Consider the following 22,919-nt stretch of genomic DNA (forward strand, 5'->3'; position numbering starts at 1 on the left):
GGTTCTGTGAAACAGGAAAACCAATGTTACTCACGTATAGAGCAGAAACAACGCAACCTCTGCGTCCATATGTAAGTAACATTGGTTTTGCGGTTTCACAGAACCAAGATATGCTGTTGTAATGTTAGCTCTAGTAACATTACTAGTAACTAGTTAGCTCAGGTCTTCCCAGTAAGGTCTCCCCAGAGCTGAAAACGTTTCTAATATTAACGCAGGTCCTAAAGCTCTTGCCTGATCATAACCCTTCTTTTTCCAGTGATTTCCCTCTGCGCTTTTCACTTTTGTAATGTCTTTCAGCCATCTCTCGTATTTCTTCATATCTCCCTCTTGCTCACTCTCTCTACTCCCCCATCATGAGTGGACACTCCCCCTACAGCTGATTAGCTCACTCTCTCCTCCCCCATCATGAGTTGACACGCCCCTACTGCTGATTAGCTCACTCTCTCCTCCCCCATCATGAGTGGACACGCCCCCTACTGCTGATTAGCTCACTCTCTCTACTCCCCCATCATGAGTGGACACGCCCCCTACTGCTGATTAGCTCACTCTCTCTACTCCCCCATCATGAGTGGACACGCCCCCTACTGCTGATTAGCTCACTCTCTCTCCTCCCCCATCATGAGTGGACATGCCCCCTACTGCTGATCAGCTCACTCTCTCCTCCCCCATCATGAGTGGACACGCCCCCTACTGCTGATTAGCTCACTCTCTCTCCTCCCCCATCATGAGTGGACACGCCCCCTACTGCTGATTAGCTCACTCTCTCTCCTCCCCCATCATGAGTGGACACGCCCCCTACTGCTGATCAGCTCACTCTCTCCTCACCGAACATGAGTGGACACGCCCCCTACTGCTGATCAGCTCACTCTCTCTGCTCCCCCATCATGAGTGGACACGCCCCCTACTGCTGATCAGCTCACTCTCTCTGCTCCCCCATCATGAGTGGACACGCCCCCTACTGCTGATCAGCTCAATCTTTCTCCTCCCCCATCATGAGTGGACACGCCCCCTACTGCTGATTAGCTCACTCTCTCTCCTCCCCCATCATGAGTGGACACGCCCCCTCCTGCTGATTAGCTCACTCTCTCTACTCCCCCATCATGAGTGGACACGCCCCCTACTGCTGATCAGCTCACTCTCTCTACTCCCCCATCATGAGTGGACACGCCCCCTCCTGCTGATTAGCTCACTCTCTCTACTCCCCCATCATGAGTGGACACGCCCCCTCCTGCTGATTAGCTCACTCTCTCTACTCCCCCATCATGAGTGGGCACGCCCCCTACTGCTGATTAGCTCACTCTCTCTACTCCCCCATCATGAGTGGGCACGCCCCCTACTGCTGATTAGCTCACTCTCTCTACTCCCCCATCATGAGTGGACACGCCCCCTACAGCTGATTAGCTTTCAACTTTCTCACTTTCAACAGCGTTTCTCAGAAATTGCTCACTGAACCTTTAATGATATACAAATCAAAACATATTTGGCATAATCTCACAAAACCTATTAAAAACATGTCCTTGTCATGCTATTTCTTAATTAAGCCTGAAGTTAGGATTATTAAACTGTTTGCATTGTGATATTATTTTAATGACAAATCTATTATATTACATACCTTTGCTTCTTTAGTAAATGTATATTGTTTTAAAGGCGTTTGGATATTTTATTGGGAAACAAGACTAAATTACTTGTTTTATGGATTAATGGATTTGTTTTACAAATTATGGATTTATTTACATTGCACACTCACAACTTTAGAACTAACTGTCCACACTATTTAGCAAGTGATTAAATCATGTCCAGTTGTTTAGTCAGTGCAGTTTATTTTCAGTTTATATCTACATTGGTTGCTATGGTAATGATGTAGGTGTCAGCACAATGCCAAGTGATTTATACAATAAGTGAAATTAGAAAGAATTCAGGATGCATAAAGCAGATGTAGCCTCTGCTCACCTCCACCAAGGCATCCCACTGTGGTTATGAACAAGGAGGCATAGCTGTATTTTACAAACCCATGCCTTGACACTATTGAGCAGTTACTTTCCAAACTACAAAGAATACTGAATCCAAAGCAGACAAAAATCTCAGAAATTCAGATTTGAATCCAATTTCAATCCTTACAAATGGGACCAGTTTCATTCAGAACCAGATTTGAGTCAGATGCAAGTGACTGTATATCTGATTTCAAAATCTGTCAGTGCAGAGCTTAAACGAACCAAAGACATTGGGCCCTATTTTAACGATCTAAGCGCATGGTCTACACGGCACAATTGTAGTTATGGCGTGTCCGAATCCACTTTTGCTAGTTTAACGACGGGGAAAATGGTTGGCACACCCGACACATGGTCTAAAACGGTTGTCCCTATTCTGTTAATGAGTAATGGGTGTGTTTTGGGCGTAACCTGCAATAAACCAATCAGAGTCTCATCTCCCATTCCCTTTAAAAGCCTGTTGCGCTCGCACCATGGCGGATTCGCTACTTTACATGACAGAATTTACCAGCGGAAAGACCGAACGTGTCTCCAGAGCGCAAACGGATCTGTTCGTTCACAAGGTTAAAGCATGCAAGCAAACCATCTACGGGACAAGCCTGATTCCACCATATCTTTATATGACAAAAATGACAAAATACCCCAAAATAAGTTTATATATATTCTGTGCTATATTCCAAGTCTTCTCAAGCCATATTTTATGTAAGGAATAACTGACGACGGACCGTTGAATTACTATAAAATAATGCACACCCGAAGTGGTAATGCGGCCATGACCCAAAGGAGACCGGAGTCGATTATTCTGCTTATACTACGGTTGTCACACCTCAAACCATTGTTCATATGTTGTATTTCAAGACATTTGTCAGGTTTTTGCCCTTAAAACACTTTTGTGTATACGTATTTTCTTACGCATTTTATCCCACGCCTCCATTGCTAATTCCAAAAAGTAATTTTATAGCTAGTAACTGAGGCTTGAGCCATTGATAGTAGACTAATGCAGTTATTCATGCAGTTATTAGAGAGAGAGAGATTAAGGGTGTGTAAATAACTTGTCTCTCAACAGTTCGGCAGCAGCGTCTCTACTAATAGGGAGACGTAGTCTCAATAAGTTTTACTGCTTCAAGAACAGTGCCATTATTACCTCACTAGTGAGAAATGTACTGTAGCTTTTAAGTTAAAATCATCAGAGCAGCGCTGACAACACGTTTCTCTGTGAGTGTGTGTCCGTATGTTTGTGAGTTTGAGTGGGAGAGAGCGGGAGAAAGAGAGTATGTGCTTTCCGAACATTATAAAACGTAATTTTGTGGCAAAAAACATGGAAATAATTTGTCGTTTTTATCCTATTGTTTATATTTATTTGCTTGGTCAGTGTGTTTTGGTTCTTTTCCTGCCGTAGGCTGTAAAGACCTTTGAAATAACTGAAATCATTTGGTGAAGTGATAGGGACATGTGTTCAAGACCTGCTGGAACTACTTAAGCCGTGCGTTTCACTGAAAATATTTGCACATATATATAAGCGTGACATGACTATATTAGAGTGCTGGATTGCAGAGCTTGCACAAACAAATCCACATTGCTATGATCAGATGCTTTTCTTATGCTTTATTAAAAACTGCTTGCTGTTTTCTTAATTTTGTTGTGTGTTTATTTTTTTTGTGAGAGGAAAGCGTGCAGCACATATTTACATGTTCATCTGACCGTTGCTCTCAGGAATGTCGGTGGCATTACAGTACATGGTCACGTATTTCGAACTTTGTTTTACCCCAAAACGAAGAACGAAAAAGATCTTCGCCGTGAGTATATCGGAGCCTTTATAATGTTCGTCAACCAATAAGATTCAAGCATTCAAATGCCTGGTAGTATAAGATCGTTTTAAGTGATTTTTCTTACTTAAAAAGTACCTAGTCACACTTAATTTTCATCGTAAGGTAAAGAGCAGCCAGGACAGTCTGCAAAATGACTTGTTTTGTATAAAACTAAAAAAGGAGGACATTTAATTTCATGTTCCATTCTACACGCAGTTTAAAACACTACCATACACATAAATTAATTCTGAGGTAACATGAAATCTAAATATTAATTAAATCAGAAAAAGAAAGGCCAACTCTGGCTTGTTTGTTTGGGATACACAAGACAAATAGATTTCCTGTACAACTGTTTCACCTCCCGCAGACACTCACAGATAAATAGTCTGGACAGACTCCAACACATTGAAGGTGAAGAGAGTGGAAAGACTCGGAGGATGTGGCTTGTGTAGTGCAGTGTGAATCTGGGGCGAAATCCATTGATCCAAACACATGAACTATGCTGGCGTGAGGTGTTGCATTAATCAAACAGGAAGCCTTAGCAGTGAAAGAGAAGGAAAGTCATTCCCTCCCATATTTAAAATGTTTTGGGTAGGTTTTTGTTTCAGCAGGGTGGGCCTAATCCTGTTTCCATGGTTACCGGCGGCCGCGCTCTTGATTTGTATGTAAGAGAGTGTGCGCCTTGAGCTAGCAGCTGTACCGTTTCACAGTTTTCTACTAAATCCACTTTTATAATCTGGTCACACAATATGCTAACGTTTTACCCACTGCTGATGTGAAGCAATATGCTCCATTTGTTAAGGTACAGGGGTAAAGTATGTGTGTGAATTCACCTGTGTGTCCTACAGTGCTCAACAGTGCGACAAAGTACTATGGGTGCAGTACATATAACATGCATAGAATTTGTAATATGTAGCCTATTATGTGCTGGGCATGATGGAAAGCACAAGCATAATGTTACTAAAATGTCATTTTATGTATTGTGTGTGTTACATGCATTAAATGTGTATAATGCGTGATACAAAGCATATTTATAGCATTGCCGTTTTATGCATTATACATGCATTAAATGTGTAGGCTTAAGAAAGCATATTTATAATGTTAGAATTTAGCTTTTTTATGCATTATGTATGCAGGATAAATGCATGAGACATACTGTACATTAAAAACATTAATTATGAATTATGTTGTTTTATTAATTATACAAGCTACTGTTATTAAATATGTATACCTAGTTTCGCATTGAGGTAAACCATAAGCTATATTAATGTTACAATTGTATAATTTTATGTATTACATGTGCCACATGAAGAAACGGCAAGTAACACATGTTTGGGGTTTAAAAATTTAATAAAAACATTAAAAAAAAGATTGGTCCGTATTTTGACCAAACCATGCACTCTAAAAATGCTGGGTTTGTTTCAACCAATGTTTGGCTCAAATGTGGACAAACCCAACCGTTGGTTTAAAATTAAACCGTTTTGAAATTTAATTTTTTAGCCAAATATGGGTTAAAACAATCCAGCATTCGTACTGCTGGTTGTGAAAGTATTATGATCACGCTTATGTGTTTAGTATGTATTGTACACATGCAGAATTCTGGATGTAAATCTCTGCTGTGGGACTGAGACTAAGACTGACTTCCTTTGGCAATGCCACTGTACCTTACTGCGAGCCAGCTGTCACCCTGTGAATGAGAAAGGGGTTGATAGGGGACAAAGACACACACCCATGTCTCTCATCTGTAACCCAACCTCACTATGTTATGGTTTCTTGGTCTCTCCTCTGTCCTTTTCTCTTTTCAATCCTTTTCTCTGATGACACAAGCAACATGGCTATTTACAACAGCCTGGCGAAGACAGACAGAGAGGGAGGAGCATCTGTGCGAGCAAGGCGAGAACAACGGAGAGATCAAAGAAACATCACAACAAGAGGAAAAAATCACAGATGGAGAGAAGGAGATAACTATGAAAGGAAGGAAATTATATTCACCATGAGAAGTGCATCTTATAAAATAAGCATTTATACAGCCAAATATAACAAGTGGTGCCTATTCACAAATGATTATATCTTTGTCCTTGTTTGTCCTCTGCCCTAAATATGGACTTCCTGTCTGTTTGTGTAAAAGGCGCTTCCTTCTTTAATTAACAAAACAGACCAGAATTTTGGTTGATTGCTAATTATTTTTATTGCTTACTAGTATTGTTTAAATGTAAGGAACAAAAAGTATTACATTTTTCCACATAACTCAAATCATGCAGCTTGTTGCTACTACTTTTCTAAGTGTTCAGGCTTACGATTACCTGTTCACAACAAAATAAGCAGGAAAATCTCATGTACTTACCTTGTAGGATGGACCTGATCCAAAACTTAACTGCAGTGAGAACCACTGAGAACAAATAACAACTGTCTGACAACATGTTAAAATCCCCTTCGAACAACTAAGCATCTTTGAAGCAATGCCCTGGCAACATTTTTTTTTTCTTATTTAGTATATTTGTCTTATTTTCTATTTGTTTTTGTCTTTTCTAGTACAAATATCTAAACATTCTTAAATCGAGATACATTTAGCCTACTTGAGAAGCAAAATGATATTAAAGTCAGCATGAAACGGAAGTTGCGATGTGTGTCCTTATTGTGACATTATATATTTGAGTGAAACGGCTTATTGAACAAGAGAAAATTGGATGGAATTGATTGGATGGTTTGTTATGGTTTGGTATTGGTTGATCTCATGTGAGTGGCAGGTTGCCCCGCCCTCATCATCAGAGAAGAGAAGAGATGTCGCTGCAATAAGAGAGATGGGACGTTATTTCGATTAAAGATTATGAGGGCACATGAATTTAAAGAAATAATGATGTGCACAGATGATAATGTCCATAAAGAAGGTTCAAAAGTAAGTGAATTTATGCTTAAAACAATAATTGAGTTAACAAACTCGCTGATCTCCTTTTTTCAGAAAACTTAATGTTTATTTAATTTTGCTTCTTGTGTATTTTGATTCAAAAATGTTTAAATATTTGTACTGAAAAGACAAAAAATATATATATAATAATTTCCCCCTGGTGTATTTGCCTAATGAGGCAGATGATGATAATTTAAAAACGTCTATTGGCCAATACTGATATGGTCACCAATATACTGTGCACCCCTGTTTTCAGATTACACAGCACTAGGCCTATACTGTGCATTGTATACATTTTAAATTACTTTACACAAAGAAAAAAATAATAATAATAAAGGACCAATGCACTGAAACCTACTGTATGCAGGCATCACAGCATTGACCTTTTAACCAACTCATATTCCCGAACCATATATTCACAATGGGCCTTCAAATGTCTGAAATCATTTGCAGTGAAGGGAAATTCTGAGACCTTCGGTACCCATCAGAGAGGCCATAAATGTTGCACATACTCATCCACATCCACATCCACTCTGACAGGCGGGAAGACTGAGAGAGAACTTGTTTACAACCAGGTTGGTCCCTAGGATCTGGAAGAGCTGAAAACACGATCCATTCCCTCGAGATAATTGCGAAGGGAAGCAGAGAAGCTCTTCACAATGAAAAGCAAAAGCAAGGAACAATCTGAATTCTGAACAAATTGCTCCAAGTGCCAACAACTATTATTCAGATAAGATGATCTTTAAAATGATTGATGTTACCATGACTAAAAGGCAATACATGAAGCCGTTTCAATGCTTTGAAAAGCATGAAATGTTTATGACTAAAATATATCCGAGTTATTTCTGCAGCTTGGAGATAGGGCTTCGTTATCCACCAAGACTTACTGACCCCTGATTTGAATATAAACGAAAATGATCTAAGCACTGATCGATATCCTTGGAGCTCTGCATCTAGTCTTCAGAGAAGAATTCAACTGAAGGGCAGCTAAATCAATCAATCATGAATTCAATCTACATTGGTAAGTAGAAGCAAGCAGTAGCATTTGATTGGTATTTCAAGGTCTGAGAGCAGGAGCTTGCTGGCAGATTAAAGTTATCAAGTTTGTGCAATACCTAATTTGTTAAAAAGGCAGATGGTCTAAGTGACAAGCAATCTTATGCTATGGACCACAAAGGCTTCATTTATATGTGGAAATAAATCTGATATGAATCAGATACATGCATTTGCGCCTCACAGCAATTCGTACGTATTCATATTTTATGAGGTGGCTAATTCGTATGAATTCGTTCGAATGACCTACCCCTTACCCCACCCCTAAACCTACCCGTCACTGGGGTTTAGACAAATCGTACGAATACGTACAAGTGAGGTCGTACGAATTTGTACGAATCAGCCACCTCGGAAAATATGTACGAATTGGTCGTGAGATAGTGTTTGAAAATTCCCATCAATGCGAGTTGTACATTTTTGAAAAAGCGACAGTGGTGAATGACGTCAATACCAACTGCGATCACAAGACTCTTTTCAATGGCGCAACGGATGGCAGCCATTACAGGCTCAACCCAGTAAAGTCATCCTGAAGTTTTATGTCTTTTGAGCCTTTGGGACGATCTTTAAAAATGACACGGAAAGCAAAAGCTTGCATTATCATTTCATCTGCATCCATTGCAAATCGCACCTTTTCGACCTAAGATTTTCCGGGTCAGTACGTCTACCTTGGGTTGTTTCGCCAAGTGTATAGTGTAAATGCAAATATGGAATATGGTTCACTTTTAAAAAATATCGTCAACTAATCGGAATTGGGCATCAAAACCTGCAGTGTAAATGTGGGCAAAGTCATCCGGATGTATGACATCAACTATGACACATTTTCCATTGTTATTCCATGAATAGCACTCAAATACATGTTCCAAACGTTTTACAAACGGTTATGAAACGGTTAATCTGTATTCACTGCTGCCAAGCCTGGCACAATACCGAATTTAAATATGTAAGTGTGAATGAGTTTTGATACGACAGAAAGTACAATTTCTGGTGTAGGGTGAATTCCATTTCAGCCTGCTTCTCACAGAAAGCTATTGTATGGCTCTAGAAGACTTGTCATATGAACTACTTTTATGGTGCATTATGCTCCTTTTCGAAAGATAAAACCCCCAGTTTCCATTCACTTTTATTATAATGAAAATAGCAGCATTAATGTTCTTCAAAACAACACCTCCATTTATGTTCCATGGACTGTTTTGAAAAAAACTTGAGGGTGAGTAAATACTGACAAAATTTTCATTTATGGGTGAACTGTTCCTTTAGATGCTAACTTGCTGATTTCAAGATATAGACCCGAGATATCAAATGCAATGACTTTTATCTGTGAACTGTCTTGTTAGTGCCCTGTGGGAGAGCCAGAGTGTTACGCACGCAGGCAGAATCCTCGTTTATTCAACCACTCCAAATTTTCTAAAGCTCAGGGCCCGGGGATTATTCATTCAACAACACAACATTAAAGCCGTTTTAACCCGGCTGTGCCTTAAGAGGATATTGCTTAGGTTTTCCTATTGAATCAAAGGCACGTCTTATGTGGCCGTGCTTTTGCTTCTCTGATAACACAGGTATGTCAAACAATCTAATTGAAGTGTGCTCTTTCATCTGGGAAATGTAATTTATAGAGCTATTTCTGATCTGCAGTGTGTCTCAAAAACATTAAAATTATGTTTATGATTTAAAATAGGCTATATGTGAATGTCTTTTTAAAGGGGACCTATTATGCCCCTTTTTTCAAGATGTAATAAGTCTCAGGTGTCCCCAGAATGTCTCTGTGAAGTTTCAGCTCAAAATACCCCACAGATCATTTATTGTCCCATGTTATATACAATTTTTGAGTGAAAGGAATAACATGCTGTTTCCGTGCATGTATCTTTAAATGCAAATGAGCTGCTGCTCCCCGCCCCGCTTTCCAGAAGAGGGTGGAGCCTGTACAGCTCCTGTATCATATACTCTGCCAAAAACTAAAACATCTGTTTGGTTTTGATTATCATATCTATCGCTGTCACGCTCATTTGACATTGCAGTTCTTCATCATCATGAAAGTTTATTATCTGCATGCGTTTTAAAGGCATTTCAGTTTAAACTTCTGATATATGGTTTTCTGAGCGCACACATCCGAAGCAAGTGCACAGAAAGCTGGGTATTAAACTATGTTATTTTTCACTTCTTATTGCGCTTAAACTGTCAAATACACACAATGTTATGTCGAAAACACAAAGTTTACATAAACAGTCGATTATGTCTTTGAAAATAAACACTAAACAGCAATTAATGAAATCACATGTGTACATTAGATCTGTGTATTAAAGTCAAAGCAGCGTAATAGTACCTACTGCTATATATGCTGTAAATATTAATCAAACAACAAAAGAAAAACAGAAAGTAACTTACAGCTTTTGATTGAATTACATTAGTAGCTTTAATAAGAATACATTTCTTTCTTAAATGCTGCTGTTAAATGCTCTGGCGAGGAAATAAACATAGCAGACTGTTTACAGCTCACTCAGGGCGGGGTCCCAGCAATCATGGGCGGGGCCTGTGCAACATGACGTCACATTGCATAGAAACGGCAAACGGTTTATTCGGAGACACTGCTTATGATTTATGGGGATAAAAAAAAGAGTTGGTGGATTTTTACCATTATAGGGTGCTTGTGAACACACATTGTCGTCACACATGTTCAAACACCATGTAAAAGTGAATTTTGCAAAACAGGTTCTCATTTCAGCTATTTATCAGATGTTTGTAAACAATATTAAGATGCCTTCCTAATGATATGCTCTTTGGTTCAGCCAAGTCCTACCTCCTGCCGTGATCATACTAACTCTTCAGTGAGCCCAATGTGCCACTTTAATGGAAATCAATCAATCAATCGATAATGTTGAAAGTGATTTCCACCAAACAAAAAACAACACACTCCGAAATCCCGCCGTCTAAACACATTGTGTCAGTCATCTGAAAATTCAAAATGATTGACAGACGAGGTTCCCGATAAATATCGTGGGCCAATTCAATCCCACGACACAACACCTATATTTTTATTTTATTTTATATCTGCCAGGTAGAAGGCACATTTTATTTTTGGTGTTCACAAATATAGCTTACAGCACCTTGAAGATTATATGGCTTGTGTTTTAAACAATTAAATCTAAAGGTTTTGGCAGTTCACACCGTCCACTTGGCTATTTAGTGACAGCACAGTGACCGCAGCTGTTCATGAGCACAATGTACAGCATTAGTGAAAAAAATAATATTTGAAGGCAGTCTAAACGCCTAGTATTTGTACTTTAACCCACAGGCAACACTTCCACATTATGAATGGCAATGATTCGCGCCAAAGCCAGAAATCGCACCAGGGTATATCATGAGGTAATGAACACCGGCCAGCACACGCACATGAATTCTTATTGAACTTTATTTTTATGTTACTTATTTTTTGTTGCGTAAAACGATAAAACGCCCATCTTTGTTAAGGTTGAATTGTTATTAACTTAAAGACATGTGCCTTGAAACAGCAACGCTCACAACGCGACGGCTCTGCCGAAAACACGCATGTGTAGTATAGCCTACATGAAACAACAATTAAACGATTGCGCAGATACGCATAACACGTGTGAACGACTCCTATGTTGTGCTTGTCGAGCTGTATTCGGTTATAGGACACATTACCTCAAAAAGCCAGCAATGGTGAAAGTGTCAGCAGTTGCTTTGTATGCTGTGACAGTTGTGCTTAATTCTGACTGCGCTAAACGCGTCTGTTGTTATATTCCAGTGGATTCGCATTCATTCACACAGCCGCGATTTCGTGTGATGGTAAGCAATGCCTGAAAACTGCTCACACTCAGCAAATGAAATAGCAAAATTGCATATTATGTCAACTTACCTTTTCATCAGAGAGCCCTTCCTTTGCTTGTTTCTCCATCCATCTCTCCTTTGCCGAATAAAACGCTTTTTTTATTATTTCCTCAGAATTCCGAAGTTCCACGCTATTCAAGCTGTAGGCTAATTCAAAATTAAGTAACGGTCCGTTGTAGCCTGTAAGTCATCATTAAAATCACATATGCTACCCCTGTCTCACTCACTCTCTCTTCCTTTCACCGACCATCCGATATCGGCTATCGTTTTTCCTTTGCAATAAAATCCACCCCGTGTAGTAACTGCGTAGCAATAAAACACTATATTAAATTAATCATACGTGCGTATAACGCTGCTAAGAGAGACCGCTTCACATAACTTCGCCCTTTAATGCATCTTCTCCGAGTCCTGTCCTCCTCTCTGAGCATCACTTTCCCTTGTTAGTCCGAATGCATAATTCAACACTCGGTTCACAGCGTAGCGATGTCCGATTCCCAAACGAATAATTCGTTTGAGTCGGTTCCTTTATTCATTCGAACAGCTTCGCATAGTGTCTAGTATTTAATGAAGTAGGCTAACAGCGCACTGTACGCTATTGTGGGTGATAAGTTAGATACATAAATAACAAATATTTCTAAACAATATTTTGTTAAGCAATGAGAAACCACAGACTTAGACATGGAAGTAGGAACACATATTTATGTTAAATAGGCTAGCTTACAGCAGCAACAACAAGTTTGAAAACTGTAAATCTTAGTAGCCTAATCAAGTAACAGTATTTGACTAAATTATTTCTCGTTAAAAAAATAGCGAGAATTCGCACTGGGACCGCTTTTAAATAGTGATTCGAAAGAATCGAATCGCATAAATGAATCGTCTGAACGAACCGACTCGCTAAATTGAATCTGATGTCCCAGCGTTAGAGAGCTTGCTGTATTGTCTCATTCGTGTCAGCTTGATTCGCCTGCCATTTCTCAGCGATGTCAAGCGCAGGACGTTTCAGCGGCCTTCATCACCCCAGACAGAGCAGGAGAGTGGAATAATAGCGTTATGTGCTTATGAAGTGCAGATATCACATAGGCTACTGACGGACGCGGAGCAGCGGAGGAAAGCGAGTCTTCCTCAGAGAGGGCTTTCTTTGTTATAGTATCTCAGCTTCAATCTAAAGATATTATCCCTGCAAGCACCACAATTTACCACCAGCATGCAATCATTGATCTCAGTGCTGCTTTTATTGTAATACTGTTTTTTAAGTCGATACAAAATGACCCATAGCCTAGGCTACTCATTTCTTTTTCTTTCTTTTTTTTACAATGTAGCCTACTATTTAACTAATGTTATATATGATATAGTAGGCTATATACATTAGTCTTCTTTATATATATATATATATATCCTATATTATATTTACACACAGGGCTGCATTTACCTCATATTGTATAGGCAAGATAAATGACGAAATGTGGACATGAAAAAATGGTTCCTGCCTAAAATTTCACATTTTGTTAATTTAGATAGTAATTGTCTTACAGTGTTTTATCATTAGAGTGAAATAATAATAATTATTTAAAAAATATTATTTCTCCTTATTGTATTATTTCTCCAGACGCGTGAGCATATAGGCATGTGCATCCGACCCTGGTGATGCATAAAGTTGGACCCATTTTCTTAGTGGTACAGTCGTCCTTGTGAACGTGTGGGCATTATGCCCAATTGGCGAATGTTATGATGTTGGTTTGAACCAGCCATGGAGGGTTAAATGTGCACATTCAAAGCCTCAACATAATATTATGTAACAAACATCTTTCAAAATAAATATTAGAAGAATACAGAACACGCCCTACGCCTTTTATATTTGCATAATATCTATAGCCGTTTGAAGTAAGAGCTGCTGTTATGATCAGACTGTAAAAGCACTAGCATATGAACTGGTGACCCTGTTTGAAAATGATAAATGGCTTCTCATTTTAAGGTTAATTGCATCTAAATTGTGCTTTGTTAATTTTACTGTCAGTAGAATATTTGCTTCTCAGTGGAAGGAAATGAGAACTCTCTAATTATGAACACCTAGGCTTTTCTGTCATAAAGGATTTTTATGTTGATTTTACAGCTGTCTTTTTGTTTCAGTTGTCCAACATGTCGACTTCTAGCCCAGCCAATGGTGTGAGTTTGTGGATTATCAATAGAGGATGAGGTGTGTCACCTTTCAAGCATTCAAGATACCCCAACAACCACCAAGCAACCACATAACAACACACTGAAAAAGAGTCAGAACACCTTAAATGCATAGCAATATCCTGACAACCACACAGCGCGATTTTGGCTGCAAGTTGTCCAAGCACTTCAATGTTTCCAAGCAAACATTTTTTCTAATTCCGGTGTGTGCTCTTAGTTGGTGCAGAAATTACACACTTCACCTTTAAAAAGGGCTATTACAGTGTCTCCATTAATAACGGTTGTTGTGGCTGACAGAGATGTAGGCTACTGTTAGTTTATGAGATGGAGGCCATGTTGTTTTCTCCACAGGAAGTACTGCTCCTTTGAGACGAGTCCATCTGTGATGTTCTCCACACAGGTAAGCAAATTCCCAAAACACATTAATGATTTAATGTATGTATTTCATGAGCTGTAATATGTCATATACAAGCCCTTAGAGAAAAACAAATGCAATGCAGGTTTTGCTGCTCTCTATCTCTCCCTGTTCCTTATTCACATAATATAATATTGATTATGCTTGAGTGAAGGTGAAGTCACTGGCTGCATCTTTTTTTCTTGTCCCTTTGTCCCCTACCATATGTTTCCTGGTCAAGATGCTGCTAAACTTAAATGCATTTGCTTTCACCTTTATAGTATTCCAAACATGTACAGTATGTGTTCTTTCTCCTGTGGAACACAAAAGAAGATTTACTGGAATTATGTAATGGTAAATTACAGATTTTTGGTGAACAAGAACTGAATAACACTTCTTGTAGGTTGTACACTTTATAGTGGTTGTACTTCAATACCTGGTTTTATTGATCCTCTGGTAGTTTTTATCAGGATTATTTTATTATGATTTTATTTATTGAAACACCCCTGCATATACTGGATAAAGTTTTAATTTTAACATAAGTCATGTTAAATTAACATGAGGTCACATAAAATACATAAAAACATCAAAAATCATGTTAATTTGACATACATAAATTGGGCAACAAGAACGTAGATAAATTATGTTGAGAAAATAAACATGAAACCAATGTGCATTTTTTTTTTCATGTTAATCCAATGGGGGTTCCAATGGCGTGGCAGTCAAAAATATATTTATTTATTTAATGAAATGAATGTACTATGTTTTAGTTCAATAATATTTTTTTATTTAATCATTTGTATTTTTAGGGGATTTTATGATACTAAATTATATTTATGGAATAATTATGATCCATTTATTACATGTTAACCACTTTAACGTGTAAAAGCATAGACCTAATAATGAAATTTCCAACTTAAACTTGTAAATCTTGAATTCTTTGGAGCACAGATTTAAGATTTGTCTCTCTTTAAAGAAGACACTTGGCAGATTATTGCTGAAGTGAAGGGAAAAAAAGTGAAACTAAAAACAAGTTAGTTATAGAACTTTGTTTATTATTATGAAGTTATTAGTTATTATGTTATTTCATATCAGTATGAAATTTATATTTCCCAAAACAAGTTTTACTCTAAAACTTTGAGAAAACTAAAGGCATCTAAACAAGTTGTGTTCTAAATTTGAGGTTGATATCTCAAAAAATTAGTGCTCAGTAAGATTTTGTTTGGGCGCAGTACCAAATGTGTCCACTAGATGAAATTAATTTTCCCATTCTGCTTTGACCACGAACAATACAAGTGTGACTATTTTTTTCAGGACCCTTTAATCTTTTCAAATCATGTTTTGTGTGTGTGTGTGTGTGTGTGTGTGTGTGTGTGTGTGTGTGTGTGTGTGTGTGTGTGTGTGTGTGTGTGTGTGTGTGTGTGTGTGTGTGTGTGTGTGTGTGTGTGTGTGTGTGTGTGTGTGTTTTTATCACTTTGTGGGGACCGCAACTTGACAGCACACTCACGATGTGGGGCCCCAAAAACGGTGTGGTTTCGATTCATTGTGTTTTCGATTCATTCATTGGAATGAATAGAAAATGCTTTGCTGATATGTCTAGTGCAGAAATCTGAGTTTGGCCCACAAGTGATGAAAAAAAAAAAATGTGTTTAAGTGTGTGTGTGTGTGTGTGTGTGTGTGTGTGTGTGTGTGTGTGTGTGTGTGTGTGTGTGTGTGTGTGTGTGTGTGTTTGTGTGTGTGTGTGTGTGTGTGTGTGTGTTAACATAGCAAGTGCCAAAACCTTTTTTTTTAAGTTTCGTATGTTTCAGATGAAGTAAACAATTCCAAAAAATAAAAAAACAGAGGTTTAAAAGCATAAAAATGGATTTGGCGGAGTTATGACTCAGTGGATAGCATGATATCTATGTTGAATGACAAAATAACCGTACAAAGTTCATACACTACACAGTTGAGTACATATGTACAAAGTGTTGCATAAAGTGCATCATTTGTGACACAACTATATTGCTCATAGTTCATGTTAGCTAATGAATTATCTAACGTTAACAAATGAGACCATATTGTAAAGAATAATCAATGCCTTTTACTCAGAGCAGATTGTGAAAAGCAAACCGCAGGGACAGTTCTGCTGGCTAACTGCAGGGTTAAGTATCCTGCTCGAGGGAATAATGGTTACTCAAGGGCTATGGGTTTTTCATATAAACACTAATGCAAGATAATGATGACATAATGACTACTTAAAATATAGACTTGTTCTTTATCCAAAAAAATCAACTGACTTATTGTTGTCAGATACATCATAATTATTGTAATGCAGGCAAAAGTAGGGCTGGTAATGTTAATCAATGCTTTAGGGGAAAGAGCTACCAGTCAATAATTAATTAAATATGATGAAAGTGTTAAATCTAACACATTTTGTTTGATATTAAAGAGACAATCTTGGGGGGGGAAGTTTTTTTTAACTTTTTTTATTTTTACAATTCAAAGAAAAATTGGTTACACTTTATTTAGTGCACTTTAGACATCCTTCTAGCTATAAGTAACTTTGCTACTACATGTCAACTAGAATAAGTTACTTACAGTTAGCAGAATGTCTGAAGTGGACTATCAAAATTAAGTGTTACCGAAAAATATAAAAATTATATTTTGCATACAGAAAATGGTCTTTTTTTCACCTTAGCGAAATTAGAGTTTGGGGGTGTTGGATACCCACACACAACATTCCCATGATGGCTCTCGTTTATTAGTAAATAATTAAGAACTTTACTTTCTGTAAATAATGAATACTTTTCAGTTATTTTATCAACAGGTCTCAGCATTAAGATTTTAATGGATTCAAATTGAACGCACTGCACGGAACATGAAAAATGTTGGGAAATGTAAACTTTAAAATGTATTGCATTAATAATTCATTTTAATATTATATATTATATCGTGCAAATGAGTGAGCGACTGGAACGTTTTTGTCTCTTGCACACAGAAGGCTGCTTATATCGTAATTAACTTTTTCACTCACCGGCCAATTTGGCTACTACATTTCTTAATTACTGGTCATTCAGAAATTCTACTAGCCAAAAAAAAAAAGAAGAAATAAATAAATAAATAAACCAGTGTATGTCACAGCTTATATATATATATATATATATATATATATATATATATATATATATATATATATATTCATACATTCATTTCTTATTCAAAATAATCCTGTCATCCAGCCATTTCCTCTTTTCCTCTTCCATTCTCATCCTTTTCACCAAAAAAAAATTATTTTAGGTGGACAGTTCAATACAATACAAAGAACATCAAAAAATGTAAGATGTTGGAAAATAGCAATGTCTTTTCTGTTAACCAAATGCTTTTTAATCTTCGCTATTGCTTCAGTGCAAATGAACAATCGCGCCGTTATTTGTTGCGCAGTGACGTGTGTGTAAGCCAGGCAGATTCTGCGCAATACGCTCTATTTAATATATCATGATGACTCAAAAGTTGAGTATTTGCACTAAATCTGCGCAGATTTGACTTACACAAACTTCCCCACCAATGTGAGTAAACATAATAAGTAACCCGCCAAATTGGCTAATGATTTGACAGCGTTACCCAATGTTAATTTTAAACCCTGATGAGTGAGGAGCTGAAGTGATTTGCGCTTTGTACACGGCAGATTGTTTTAGAGAGTGGAGGCCATATGGGATCCATCCCGACATGGGAACCCTTCGCTGTAGTCTCTGTGCTCGGCTCGCAGCTCCATCAAGGAGGGGAGAGCATGAGACGCCGGGCTTATGTCCGGTAGGGTTGGGTGAGAGGAATGCGGACGCTGGGTCGACATGAGCTCATCACCGGAGTCCTTCAGGTCCACTGCTGATTGAGGACAGACGGACCCGTGCAGCGCTGCTTCTGAGTGGGCAACACCGCAGTCCCGAGGGCATCTGAAAGAAAAATATCATACTCACCAGAACACTGCAGGGGATCAGCAATCCAGGCACCGTCCCCTGATGAGCGTACCTCAACAGCGAGCTGTACATGGCTTCTTGTAGCTGAAAGATTCTGAGGCAATAGAGTGGGGGATCCTGCCTTTATTTTGCACGCTTGAGTGCTATTAGTGGGAGAATTCTCTCCCATGAGATTTCACAAGACTTCAGTGGATTCGAGGGAAGAAGAGAAACCCCATAGTAGTGGAGGAACGACTTAAGATTTTTTTAAGTCGAGATTTATAAGATTAAAGTTGAGTCGACGTCGACTGTCTCGAGTTGAGCTGAGTCTCAAATGTGGGTTGCCTTGTGCACAGCTATGAAATACAGTACAACACAGCGCTGCCCATTAAATCTAATAGGTGTTTCAGAGCGCTCTCAGAGTATACATTTATTTGTCATTTTAACTGTTGGAAACAGAGCATAAAAGTGGACTTTAAAGATTTCTTATCCTGTTGCACCTTCTATAGGCCATGATAAGTGACTAGTCAACGTCAAGTCCCCCTGTGGTCAATTATTTTATCCCTTAAAACTCATCTTTGGTCACCAAAATTACATATTTAAGCGTTTTTTCTTTGAAAAAAAAATGATTCATGCCTTAAAATAGTTTGAATGTAACTCTACACCCTTGCCTCATTTAGTATACGTGGTTCTATGAATATGCAAATTAGCCCCGCCGCCACTCACTCATTGCCAATCACACGTTGACGTGATAGGTTACAAGGTAGTTTGTGACGTCAGAAATATCAGCGATTTCAAACTGCGTTTTTGAGTCTGTCTTTGATTCAGTGCAGTTTTAAGGAGAAAATACTCAGCAATGGTGTTGACTTATGAACATATTAAAAACACCACATAGACATATAAACACCATCAGGGGGACTTTAAAGCATCATGGCAGAGCATTAAAGTCGACTAGTCTGTCCGTCACCTCTGACGCAATGTCGAGTAAACCAAACTCGAATGGGAACCCAGTACCTTTTTCTGCGTATTTAAACTTGATGCGTTGTGGTTAGTTATGAGACACATGAGAACCATGACCGTTTGGCTCAAGGATGCCATCAAACCAGACACAACACACCAAGTATGAATATGCACAAGACCGAATGAGATTTGAAAGCTACAGTGGAGAGCAAGACTGTATGTATAATGATTTAAATTATGTTCTGTTCCTCAAGCAAAGCTCACAAGGCTTCAAAAGACATTAGACTTTTCTAACAGAACATATTTTTGTGTTTCACAGATGAAAGGAGAAGGAACAGCGTGAGGGTGAGTAAATGATCAGAATATTCATTTTCGGTTGAACAATTACAATAAAGAGTTTGCTGTGCACACTAGGCTGCAAATGTGGCAAACTCTATAGGCCTTGCATTTTTACATTAATGTCTGCTCATTCTGAAGCAGTATTAGCAGTCTGTCCACATAAACACTCTATTCCTCTTGATGGAGGACAGATTGGATTTCTCCGCCTTAGGTCTAAACATGTTATCCTCACGCACGTACATATTGTTATTCATCTATATAACTGCTGGCAGTGTGTGCGCTTTTACAGACTTTCATTGTTATTTTATCTCTCATGTTTTTCCATTCACCTTTTGTGTCTTTTTTTCCAGGAGGGGTGATGGATAGAAAGATGGATAGAAGGAGAGGTGCCACAAGAGAGAGATAAAGCTATCTTTCGCTCCCCATAATTAACCGGGTTTCGGTAACAAGCCTTTGGGCTTTGCCGTTGCCATGGTGACCTCCCGTCCACGAGTTTTTCATCTGAGCTTCTGACAGTGTGTGTACTTGGACTCTCTCTATCTCAGCCTATATCACTCCCATTTGATTTTGTACATATTCCCTCTCCCTTCTTTCCATTTCTCCATATTCCTGCTTCTCTCCATATCTCTCTCTGTCTAGACACACACACACACACACACACACACACACACACACACAAACACACACACACACACACACACTTGAAGCCCCTTAGAGCACTTACTGCTTCCAGACACATCAGTTTTGAGAGTTAGGCCTGAGATCAGGCAGCTTTACTAACATCACTTCATATTACCAGCAGGTCAGCATAAATAATATCACACACACACTGTTTGCCACCCGCCAAACAGGCCTTTCAGCACAACACGTAGAGTACTGCAATTATCAGCGCTCCGCTGCGAAATCAACAACACTATGTTAGGTGTGTTCTGTCCCAGTGGGCAAGAAACATATCCTTAAAAAAATTGGATGTGAAAATAATCAATGGTACAAAATGTGAGACTGAATAATGCATACCCAGCTAACAGGGAACATTCTCAGACTCTGGCAGACGTTCTGGCAAGGTTTTCTCAAAGTTACAAATTGTTCTTTCAGTAGCATTAATAGAATGTTCGTTCAAAGTTTTTGGACACAAAAATCTGGATGTTTTGAACATTCAGAGAAGTACAAGAAGAACATTCTGAAGTAACATTTTTAAAATGTTACAATGTTAAAAAATGTTAAAAAAAAAAATGTTAAATTAACAACTTAAAATGAACATTAGTAAAACGTTCTTAGAACATATTTTTGTACACCAATCATTTGCAAGAAACAAAGATGTCCAAATGTGAGGAAGTAATGGTGAAATATGTCTGAAAAGTCATATAAGAGGAGGCAGTGCTTCCACAATCCTATGATTGACTGACTATGATTGACTGATGATTGATCCTATGAATCCTGTCAAAGTCATAAAGACTGCCAATTATGTTTGCAATTGGTTCACAAATTTGCATGAATGGAACAAACCGGTAGAAATGAACAGAAAAATCAAAGAACTGGTTGTATTGTGATGCAATAAACAAGACTGTGTAGGGGCAGAGAAAATAACTTTAATGTATTGCCTAATAACTATTTAATAATTATTAGGCTTCTGTTGTAGATACATTAACCAGTCATTAAACAATTAAGTTGTCAACAATTTTTGGTCAGTTGCTCAACTAAAGCTTCATAAGACTTTGAAAATAATGTAGTATACCAATTTTTGATACTTATATGGTGCTTTGTTGACATTTTGGAGTATGACAACCCCAGTCCCTGTTCATTTTCATTTTATTCAAAAAAATTACCCTTTGTGTTCGACGGAGGAAAGAAAGTTATATGAGTTTGGAATGAAATGACAATATACATCCTTGGCTCATTTCAATTAATTGCCATTCTGAAGTGTTACATGAATAGGCCTATACCTTAAAAACACATACTTCAAAGAATGATTTAGTAGATGGTTGGTACATCATTATACAGGTTTACGGTAAAATCTTGATTTGTTTGTCTGCATGATCTGTAATATCCTTCCCATCTACAATAGCCTCCAGTCCCAGACTCATTCACTTACTCTAATGTCTTTAATACTTATCCCAGTCTATGTGATCTAATTACAGTCTGGGTTCCCTATATTAACGTCATTTACGGCAGACGCAATGGGGGAGGGTGGAGGAGAGGAGAAGAAGCATAGAGAGGAGCAGGAGAGGAGTGGGAATTAAGTTGACTTGCAAAAACTGAAACCAGCGTAAGGGCTAATGCTGAAATATTATACGGGTGGTCTAACTCAAGAGTGGGCATACAAAATTCACCATTTAGCATTCAAATCTACTTATTGTAAAGAAAAACGCAAATGAGAACTACAGTGGATTTAGAAAGTATTTAGACACTTTCCATTTTTCAGATTTTGTTATGTTGCAACCTGCTTATGCTTTAAATACCCCCCCCCCCCCCCCATAACTCTATTCTCCATACCCTTTAATGACGAAGCGAAAACCATAACTTTGTGATAATGTGATAGCTTTTTAACACATTGACATAAGCATTCAGACCCTTAACACAGTACTTATTTGAAGCACCTTTGACAGCAATTACAGCCTCAAGTCTTTTTGGGGTTTGATGTGACAAGATTTGCGCTCTTGGCTTTGGGGATTTTCTATCATTCATCTCCACAGATCCTCTCCGTCAGGTTGGATAGGGAAGGTCGGTGGACAGACATTTCCAGGTACATCTAGATATGTTTGATTGGGTTCAAGTCCAGGCTGGGCAACTCAAGGGCATTTGTCCATATGCATTCTCTTGGCTGTGTGCTTAAGGTCATTGTCCTGTTGGAAGGTGAATCTTCTGCCCAGTCTCAGGTCTCGAGTGTAGACCAGGTTGTCACTATAAGGATATCTCTGTATTGTATTTAACTGCATTCAGCTTTTCTCCAACCTGACCAGTCTTCCAACAGAACCTGCATCTGATGTTTACACCACAATGTTTCACCTTTGTAGTGAGATTGCACAGGTGATGAGAAGTGTTTCCTCTGGATATGCTGCTTGGAATTGAAATTCATCAGACTTGAGAATACAGTTTCCCACAGTCTGAGAGCCCTTTAGGTTCATCCTTTGCAAATTTCAAGTGTGCTTTCATGTGTCTTGCACTGAGGAGAGGCTTGAGTCTGGCCATAAAGCAGAGTGTAGTGTTGCAGTGATGTTTGTCGTTCTGCAAGTTGCTGCGCACATGATCTCTGGAGCTCAGCCCAATATTAAGTGGAGGGCCAACAAACAAACAAACATATAAACTGTTACAGAGTAAAAGCAAACAGAATAAAACCATCTCCCTGTTAATGCCCATGCTTTTGCAATTAAACACTCAAAAAATCACCTATGGGTATGATGTCCAGGAGTCCACTTACTGTTGGTCATGTGATTCTGCAGATATTACTATGGCTGGATGTTAAACAGGTTTTGATAATTTATTTATTGAGTGTTTGGTTTATTTAAGGAGTTGGGG

General features: G+C 38.4%; 1 protein-coding gene and 1 long non-coding RNA gene across 3 annotated transcripts in view; one reads left to right on the top strand and one right to left on the bottom strand.

The window, feature by feature from the left end:
• Positions 1-12,055, bottom strand: part of flrt1a (fibronectin leucine rich transmembrane protein 1a) — a 98,661-nt gene extending 86,606 nt beyond the window's left edge. Inside the window, exons 1-2 of one of the 2 annotated variants that reach the window (XM_077206645.1) lie at positions 7,085-7,188; positions 5,461-5,483 (exon numbers count right to left, since the gene is read on the bottom strand). The gene's annotated coding sequence lies outside the window, so the exon portion shown is untranslated. Of the gene's footprint in view, positions 1-5,460; positions 5,484-7,084; positions 7,189-11,628 lie in introns of those variants that run through there. The other variant, XM_077206646.1, reaches the window with a different exon arrangement.
• Positions 12,056-14,137: 2,082 nt separating this feature from the next.
• Positions 14,138-19,837, top strand: LOC143714802 (uncharacterized). The gene is made up of 3 exons (XR_013195611.1): positions 14,138-14,175; positions 19,384-19,413; positions 19,757-19,837. It is a non-coding gene; the product is annotated as an uncharacterized LOC143714802 (long non-coding RNA).
• Positions 19,838-22,919: the final 3,082 nt, after the last annotated feature.

Source organism: Siphateles boraxobius, unplaced genomic scaffold (genome assembly GCF_051911475.1).
Source record: "Siphateles boraxobius isolate OS27281-9 unplaced genomic scaffold, OSU_SipBor_1 56, whole genome shotgun sequence".
Lineage (NCBI taxonomy): Eukaryota > Metazoa > Chordata > Actinopteri > Cypriniformes > Leuciscidae > Siphateles > Siphateles boraxobius.